The sequence below is a fragment of the Hesperophylax consimilis genome, chromosome 23, assembly GCF_061612785.1.
Source record: "Hesperophylax consimilis isolate HC1 chromosome 23, BYU_Hcon_1.0, whole genome shotgun sequence".
NCBI classification, from domain to species: domain Eukaryota; kingdom Metazoa; phylum Arthropoda; class Insecta; order Trichoptera; family Limnephilidae; genus Hesperophylax; species Hesperophylax consimilis.
The window spans coordinates 30,371,124-30,381,076 of record NC_142858.1 but is presented as its reverse complement, the minus strand read 5'-3'; positions in this window follow the sequence as shown (position 1 = coordinate 30,381,076).

The following is a 9,953-nucleotide window of genomic DNA, read 5'->3' as shown; positions in this document are numbered from 1 at the left end:
CACGACCAAAAATATTATCATGATTAATTTTTGGGTTATTATAGCTTGTTGCGCTTGTTACGGTGTCCGTCGTCAGGGAATATGTGTAGATTGTGTGTGTTTATGTATGTAGAAGTGATACCACCTCCGTCTCTTAAGGTTATTGTTTTTTGCATTTTTAGACATTTTGTTTTGAAGAGTTTTATATTTATTATATTATTTATATTTTTTAAGGTGTATAGCTCTAAACAACGGATATAAATAAACCTAGTTATACACAACGGATAGGTATATATACCTATACTTCGCTTAGGGCGTACAGCTGTAAAAATTAATATAAAACAAGCCAACATTTTTAGTAAAAAGTACATTTATTGTGGAAATAATAACAGCCAATATAGCAACAACCTCTTGGATAAAAAACTTTTTTATTTAAACTTTCTTTATCTTTTAAAATTTCCCGCATATTATCAGATCACATTTCTAGCTTTCAACACGAATTAAAAAAAATCATAACAAGGATGTAAATTAATTCGAAAAAATGGGATAAACACCTGAACCCTGTTTGCGAAATAATAACTATTCCAAGTTTGCTAATCATTTAATAAAGACAGGACATTGTTTCATAAAAGAAAAAAAAACATGTTTGAACTCTCAAATAACATTATATTAATTTGTGTGCTTCAGAAACCTTTAAAATAACGAAAAAATAAAATAATAACACCCTGTAATTCCCCTTTATTAACAATGGTCCCCAGTTATGTTGATTCCCCCACCTTTACCCCTCCAACTACCCTCTGCTAATAAAATCTAATCATTCTGTACTTGCATAATATTTAAGATAGTATTAAGATTGCTAATGACAAGTATTTGTGGAATTTGGCTCCATGCGGTTTGGAGCAAATCTTGCGCGGCATTCAAATAAAAAACTGATGAATGAATGCCAAGTGAAAGTATCAGTTAGAATTTTTGACACTCTAGATGACAACCTTGACATCTGTTCCAAAATTAACTGAATGCTTTACTTTTCACCACTTATCTTCCCTCCACCGGTCAGTAACTGGTGGGAGAACTGTATGTGCTAAAGTAAAGTGTATGTTGAATTAGTCTAACTTTCTCGGGGACAACCTTCACACTGGGGAACTACTACATGCACACGCCGATAAATATTTTCAACATCACTGATTTCTTGCAATTTTTATTTTATTTTTCCACTGTACGGGGAAATATTTTTCATGAATGTCAGTCACTATTCATTTATATTTATTTTCTTTTTTGAATTGAAGTTCTTATGCTCACAAAAGTAAATAATGTAATTGTTAAGTTCTGCAAGAATTTTATTATCATGGCAACAACTATTTACAAAAATGTGGTGATGCCATATGGAGACGAACTATTAATAATATTATGATTTATTAATATTTTCTGCAGTCAGTTATGCGAATCATCAGGCACATTGTGCTATTATTAGTATCATCGGTATATTCGGACGATGATGATCGTTGCAAGACATCACCATTGTGATGTACCTACTTTTGTAGCTTAGGTACACTCTCTTTCCTGCCCTATTTCCTTCAACCGCACAACATCTTCAAAGTGCGTATGCGGTAGTTCCATCATATGGGTCGAGGGTAAGACTCTCGACTAGTAAGAAGTTGGGAAATAACTTCCCATTCTTGGGGTGCAAAAGTCTCAGTGGCACCAGATGGTTGGGGGCAGTTGGGACACTTTTGCAATATGCATCAAAAGGTACACATCGGTAACAGAATACAGCAGAACAGTGACAAAACAGAACATAACAAAGTTATGGGTTAGGTTAGGTTGGTTTAGTTTTCATTTAGGTTTAATATTTTTGTTCACCCGTGTTATGTTCTGTTCTTTCATGGAACCATACGCATCTACACATATGCACTTAATACGCACACTTCCCAAGCGCAGCTGAAGCTTTGATGGCTTTGACTAGCAATAATCAATGCCAATCGAACCCGACAAGCCTTGATGGGCCTTTTGACGGTTCTCAGAAAGCCCATCAACGGCCCACTTTTATTTTATTTTTACGGGGGATGTTTCACCGCCGGAAATATTTTAAATATGTTTATTATTAATTATTGAAGTGAAACTTCTTTACGCGCGTTATGCAATTTCGAGGACCGGAGTAAAACCAACTCATGACCGTCATCAAAAACCGTGATAATTTCGCTATAGGAGCCTAGCCAATATTATATACCTACTTTCGGTCGCTCTCCAAACTCAGCTTCGCGGTCTAGAGGCAAAGCGCCCGATTGTCGTCGTGAAGAACCGAGGTTCGATCCCCGCTTTAACTATTTTTTTTTCTTTTGTGATTTTTTTAATAATATATTTTTTAAAGTGATAAAATGCTCTCGTGCTGCGACTTTTAGATATTTTGACTATATGATATTTTGGTCGAATACGTAATAACCGCGGTCTAGAGGCAGAGCGTTCGACACACATTATGCAGGACCCGGGTTCGAATCCCATATTTTTATAACTTTTAATTTTTTTATCAACGATTCGTTTTTTTACTTATAAATATGTCAATAGACAGAAAAAAAGAGAGAATGAAATGAAAAGAGAGAGAGAAGAATACTAAAAGTTTCACTTCCGTCGTGCGTAGGCTTGCCACACACTGTATTTTTTTTTGATCAGAGGAACTACTATAATATTACAAAGAGAGAAAACAAATCAATAACTTGTTAGCATCGCATACTTGAACTCTTCTGTTGCCATCGCGCATCTGTAGTTAGACAGAGACTAGAATAGTTTCAACGCAACGCAAACAACGAACAACGCAATTGTTGATAAACCATTTAATTACTAAATATTAGCTTAAACACAAAACCAAGTGTTTTTGTTATTTATTTTTGGGATGTTATGCCGTGTTGCGCTAACTCCTTCTTTAGCCAACGTTTCGGACAGCATTGCAGTGTCCATCATTAGGGCAGATGAAGAAGGAGTTAGCGCAACACGGCATAACATCCCAAAAATAAATAACAAAAATACTTTTGGCCGTGAAAATCTCAAATCATATTTGACAAAACCAAGTTTATTAAATAAACATTCAAGTTGCCGCGGAAGTGTTCAGCCAACGAGGATAATATTATTTCGAATAAAAAACGGAAGGAATTTTATTCACAGGCACGTGAGAGTTCACATTAGCATTCTTGTCAAACATTTTTTAAAAATTTATTTTATCTAAATATTGTCTTCAATTTTTAAATATTACAATTTGAGGTTTTACTCAATAAAGTTATTCCGAAAAATAAATATTTATTTTATCGTTTAGCAATTGTTTACCGTACGATATTAATGTACTTATGTTATTCGTTAATATTCTATTCACCGACTCTTTGTGACAAAAAAACGGACAATTTTTATATTTCATCAATTTAACACGCAGCTGTCGTTCAAATATTTGCTTTGCATAATAAATAAACAGAGGCTCAGCGAAAATGTAATTTTGGTTCAACAAATAATTTTCAATTATCTCAACGATAATATTTATTATAACACCTTGATTTATGTACATAGAAATATTAATTAAACACCATTCAATAATTTATCGTGTACCGGAAATTAATATTTGACAAAGAAATTGTATTGTTTTCATTATTACTCTTTAAGAAAGGAATTTTAGGAAATCACTATTCCAACTCTGGCTGAAATTTCCTACCCAAGTTGGGTTACGATTTGTTTTATTTAGTCATTTCCGCTTTCAAAGGAATATGTATAAAATGATATAAGTGCACTTTTCAGGTCTCCAAGCGGTGCACACTTGGAGACCTGAAAAGTGTACTTCAAATCTATGCGACCTGAGAATGGAAGTTGAAGTCAACCAGAACTCCGGTGTGTTCAAAACATTTGTAGAACAACAGAACTTTGAATTTAACTCGATGGATGAAGCAGTGCCAACAGCATTATTATGTTTATTAGGTTATATTATTATTTCAGGTCTCCAAGCGGTGCACACAGCAGCGGAAAAGTGTACTTCAAATCTATGCGACCTGAGAATGGAAGTTGAAGTCAACCAGAACTCCGGTGTGTTCAAAACATTTGTAGAACAACAGAACTTTGAATTTAACTCGATGGATGAAGCAGTGCCAACAGCATTATTATGTTTATTAGGTTATATTATTATTTCAGGTCTCCTAGCGGTGCACACAGCAGCGGAAAAGTGTACTTCAAATCTATGCGACCTGAGAATGGAAGTTGAAGTCAACCAGAACTCCGGTGTGTTCAAAACATTTGTAGAACAACAGAACTTTGAATTTAACTCGATGGATGAAGCAGTGCCAACAGCATTATTATGTTTATTAGGTTATATTATTATTTCAGGTCTCCAAGCGGTGCACACAGCAGCGGAAAAGTGTACTTCAAATCTATGCGACCTGAGAATGGAAGTTGAAGTCAACCAGAACTCCGGTGTGTTCAAAACATTTGTAGAACAACAGAACTTTGAATTTAACTCGATGGATGAAGCAGTGCCAACAGCATTATTATGTTTATTAGGTTATATTATTATTTCAGGTCTCCAAGCGGTGCACACAGCAGCGGAAAAGTGTACTTCAAATCTATGCGACCTGAGAATGGAAGTTGAAGTCAACCAGAACTCCGGTGTGTTCAAAACATTTGTAGAACAACAGAACTTTGAATTTAACTCGATGGATGAAGCAGTGCCAACAGCATTATTATGTTTATTAGGTTATATTATTATTTCCTTGATATTTACTACAGAGTCCTAGGCTTGGCCACCATTTCCCACGGCGTTCTACGGAAACAGATGGTTTTCTCCTTCAGCGTGCATGTCAAGTTTTATTTATTATTTAAATATTGAAGACAATATAAGTGATTTCTAAACGAAAATCTGAAACAGAAAAATCAGAAAAGGAAACGGTCACATCTGGGACTCGAACCCAGGACCCTTGTCTTTCCGGGACAGTGCTCTACCAACTGAGCTAATGGGACCCTATTCCCCTCGGTCACTTTTAACTGTATCATACTTCGAATAAGAACTACTAACATTGTCTTCATTTTTTCACCGCACATTTTTATTGGCAACTATCTTTATGTATGATCGCAAGATTCATCCCGAACTAAATGCAATCCAGACAGCGTCTTTTTAGATAAACCTATCTTATTTTTTATTTTTTATTATTATGTTTATACTACTTTTTATTAAATATGACTCTAGACCCCAATGTCCAGGAATACAGATTAAATAAATAAAAATGAGTTTTATTTAAATTGAATAAATTACGTTAAATAAGAAATAATTTGTTGCTGCCCCCAAATATCAATAAAATGCCAAGCCACTGAATAATAACCATGGAAACAGGCCGTCAGCATGTAATAATGTATGTCTATAGAAATATAAACCAAATGAAAAGAGACAGATTCCTTTATTATTAAATTATCACGAGTAGTTTTCTCGTTGCTTTCTATTCTTTTCTCTCTAAATGTTTTCCTAATTTTATTTATATTCTACATTAGTGTATTACCTGTATTTTTCAAAATAAAAATATTGCAGAGCAGCTTATCCTCGATACCAGAGGCGGCTCTAAGGACCTAGTAGTGGTAGGTCATTTGAAAAAAATGTGTGACTAATATTTATTTGATATTGTGAAAAATGCCCATTTTCTATATCAATTTGTTGCGCCGCGGACTCTAAATACATATTATTATGTTAATATAGTAAATTGGAAATAAATACACAATCCATGTACTGGCAAATTATTTCTTAAGATATTAAGTTTTAATGTAGTTGTGCACAACATTAAAGTAAATAAAATAAGAGTTTGATTCTATTTGACAATGATCTTTTACGTTTTTTGTTTTGTTTCATTTTTCAGCTTCATTCTAAATCGATAACAACATAAATAATTATTCCAAACCTTTCACGAACTATTCAATTGAAAAACAACCATTGTTCCACACACTACAAGCGTGTAAAATGAAAAACCGACATTTGTTTATGTCACCATCTCTGTAATATAATACACATATAATATTCATCGTGTTGTCTCTCCGCGGTCATGGGGGAGACAACACGATGAACTCATCTGTACCTAATTTTTACTTCGACGAAAAATCCATCTCGTTTATTCTATGGCGCGCATAGGGACAGAAGATGCCAAAGTGGACATTCTTTATTGACCCAGCGAATCGTGTGGACTTGTGAATGAAAGCTTCTATTGGAGACAACAGATGTCTATGCTAGTCTAGCATTTTAAATAAAATAAGACCAGTTGTTTTGATTCACATAATACAATTTTGGGGGGTCAAACACCAATTGATCCAAGGGAAGAACCGCCACTGCTCGATACACTTATCCAAATAACCATGTCTATACGACTTACCTTCATTCTGTATATTTTTTTGTATTAAATGTACCTATTCAAATTCTAACTCTTTATATAAATATATTGAATTTGACTGTGGCGGGCGGCGTGGATTTGATTTCAATATAAATATTTTATTCCAAGATTGATGAAATTTTGCACATTTGACTTTTAAAATAAGAGGAAGATTACTATTATATAAATATAATATCGTGAGACTTAAAAAAACCACAACCAACCCATTTCCCACTCTTTAAAACGGAATTGTGATACTTGTTATTATATTTATTATTCATTGGATAATTTGTAAAGCTCCGCTTTACAGTTGATGCAGGTATTACAGAAAATATAAATATTACAAAAATAGAGTGAAGTTAAGTTAAGTAAAATGAAGTATAGGAACAGGTGACACAAAGATAGAAGATGGAGACTCTGCAGCAAGAATCCTAGGTGGTGAAGAAACTGGACCAGCTGCTGCAGCGAAAGAGTCCACCGCGTCCACCAACAGTGCCAGCACGAGGTTCGTCATCCGTCCAGGTATGTGTCTGCTGCTAATAAAGCGCTGACACACTATCCTCTCACAGATACCAGACCTTGGCAGCACCGCTGTGACGTTCTACGAAGATAGAAGATGGAGATTCAGCAGCAAGAATCCTAGGTGGTGAAGGAACTGGACCAGCTGCTGCAGTAAGAGAGTCCACCGCGTCCAACAACAGCGTCCAGGTATGTAATCTGCTGCTAATAAAGCGCTGACACCTCAGATAGATAAGAGACCCTGGCAGCACCGCTGTGACGTTCGGCAAGTCCATCATTTATCTCCATGTAATCCTGTTCCTGGTAATTGTTGAAGTGGTGCATTCTGCCCGCAATAAAAAGCGACGGTCGGGATAATAAATTACCCTGGGCTTAGTAAAAAAACTTGCCAGGGTCAAACTTGCCCAGTTGCCGAGAATTTTGTTGAAAACATCTGGGGTGCATTTGATGAAATTGTGCACACTAGAGTAAAATTAATGTCAGTAAAATTCCGAAGAAATGTTTTTTTCCCTCTCATTAAAAATTAATGACTCAAATTATTAATTATTCGTAGTACATCCTATGGATTACGATTTTTCCATATTCTTTACAATATTATCTAGATTATTATTTATTTTTCAGACGATGCCTCTCCTGATGGAGAAAATAAGTACTCCATCAGCAAGGATTGCCATTCTTGATTGAATTCATACTTTCGTTATTTTTTAATTATTTTTTATTCCTTATTGTTTTGAAATATTCATAAAACTAGTATGTATAATATTTGTCATTTAATTTTTGTTTTACATATTTAATAGGTGCATCAAAATTAATCTTTATTTTTAAACCTATTTTTCGGAGCGCCGCGGTGGTGTAACCTCTTGAAGGTGTTATCATCTCTCTCAGGTCGATATTAGCTCCTAGCTTTACTGTGCAGATTGCAGTTATATGGAACTACGCATTATTTTGAAACTTTGCCAATGTTTTTTATATTTTTCCTGAACCTATTTTCGACTCATAAACCCAATAAAACAGTAAACACACTAACATTTAATTATTTACAGATCTGCCAAATTAATTATGGTTAAATCAATTCATTCTAACAATTATCGAGTGAGTTAAATTTGTCTATTTTCACAAAATTTCAATGGAATAAAAAAAAAGGTTTTTTAAAAATTGCTTTGAAAGGACTTTGAACTTTGAAAAAATGTTTTCCATTAACGTAACGGAATCAAATTCGACGTTACGTTTTGCTGAGCCTGTTACTGCCTGGACAGGGTATAAAGGACTGTATTTATGGAATACATTGGCAGCGCGCAAACCTTTGATTAGGCACAAGAAAACACTCCGTTTTAAAATATTCGTCCGCAGACCCAGTGCAGTGGGGTGGGGTGGGGCTGTACGCTGTGTGCACTATTTTCAGTGATAATTATAATTGCTTTACCATGTCATGAGGCACGGTCCCATCACTTGCGTGGATACCCGCGCGAAACTTAATTGAATTCCAGCCACGGGTAGGAGAAATAATCAATTTTATCCATTTTGGTGAACTTCAATAGTCTGTTAGAATATTTTTCAAAAAATTGTGGTACAAGCGGGAAACTGGTCAAACTACATTACAGAGAACCCGAAAAAAACGTTTTATTCGGTACGGTACTGTTTTGGTACTTCCCGTCTCCTGGTGACAAAGATAATAGGACAGGTATGGGGAAAAGGAAACAATTGCCCGAACTAATAGTCATTTATTATCGAGGTTTAAAAAGGGAAAATCGGACGATTTAGCGTTTATTAAAATATAATTGTCGGTGACTGATGTCGTATCGCTGGCTTTGAACGTAGTTAGAAAGCTGATTCACGTTCTGCCATCACCCAGCGGACTTCCAAGTTTCTCCGGGTAGGTACAAATTTTCGGATGCAAAGTGACAAAAAATCAGGAGAGCTAGTGTTACCTGCAGATCGATACATTTGACCCTTGCAGTCGTGAGCGTCCACCTGCAGATCGATAAATTAACCCGTGCAGTCGTGAGCGTCTACCTGTGGATCGATACATTGACCCGTGCAGTTCTGAGCATCGCTTTTGGAGAAATTAGGGCCATACAATTATCGCTCAAAGTTATCGTGTTTTAAAATCGATGACTCGTCCACCTGCAGATCGATACGTTAACCCGTGCAGTCGTGAACGTCTACCAGCGGAACGATACAATGATCCGTGCAGTCGTGAGCTCCTACTTGCAGATCGATTCATTGATCCGTACAGTCCTGAGCGTCACTTCTGGAGAAATTAGGTCCTTACAATTATCGTTTAATCGAGGACTTTGAGTCACTTTAAACACTGACATTGAATTATCAATGAAAAGTTCTGGGAGGGAAAAACGTATGAGGTGTACGTATCTGGGGGTCAGTGTATCCAGAAGGAACAGAAGTATAAATATATTTCTCATTCGAACTCTTCATTTACATTTATACGTCGTCTCACAGTATGTTCTCCTCTTTATCACATTTATACGTCGTCTCACAGTATTTTCTCCTCTTTATCACATTTATACGTCGTCTCACAGTATTTTCTCCTCTTGTTATGAAAATAGTTAATTTATTTATTTATTTATTTATTGACGCCCAATCGGGCTTTTGGGTACATAAAAATTACAAATTTCATTTTAACAACAGTATAAAACGAACAATAGAAAATCGAAATAAGATATAATGATTTCTCACACATTATTTACATTTAAAAAGTGGTGGACTAATTTGGCTTTAAATGTATTGAAGCTTAAATTAAATATGTCAGCGACATCACTTAGTTCATTGCCCAACCTATGTATTCTTTCTAACACAGAATTCGTAGCGAAGTTATTGTTGTAGAATAAAATATTCCGTCTAGTATATTTTGGAGGTATATGTAAAGATAGCAAGTTTATAGTGTCAGGGCAGTCTAACCTTGAATGAACAATTTTATGTAATAAAAGGAGATCAAATATTTTTCGCCTTTCAGATAATTTCGATAAGTTAAGTTTACTGCGTAAATTGACATAATTGATTTCAATAATAGGAATACCAATTTTGAAATTAATAAAACGTAAAAATTTATTTTGAATTTTTTCAATT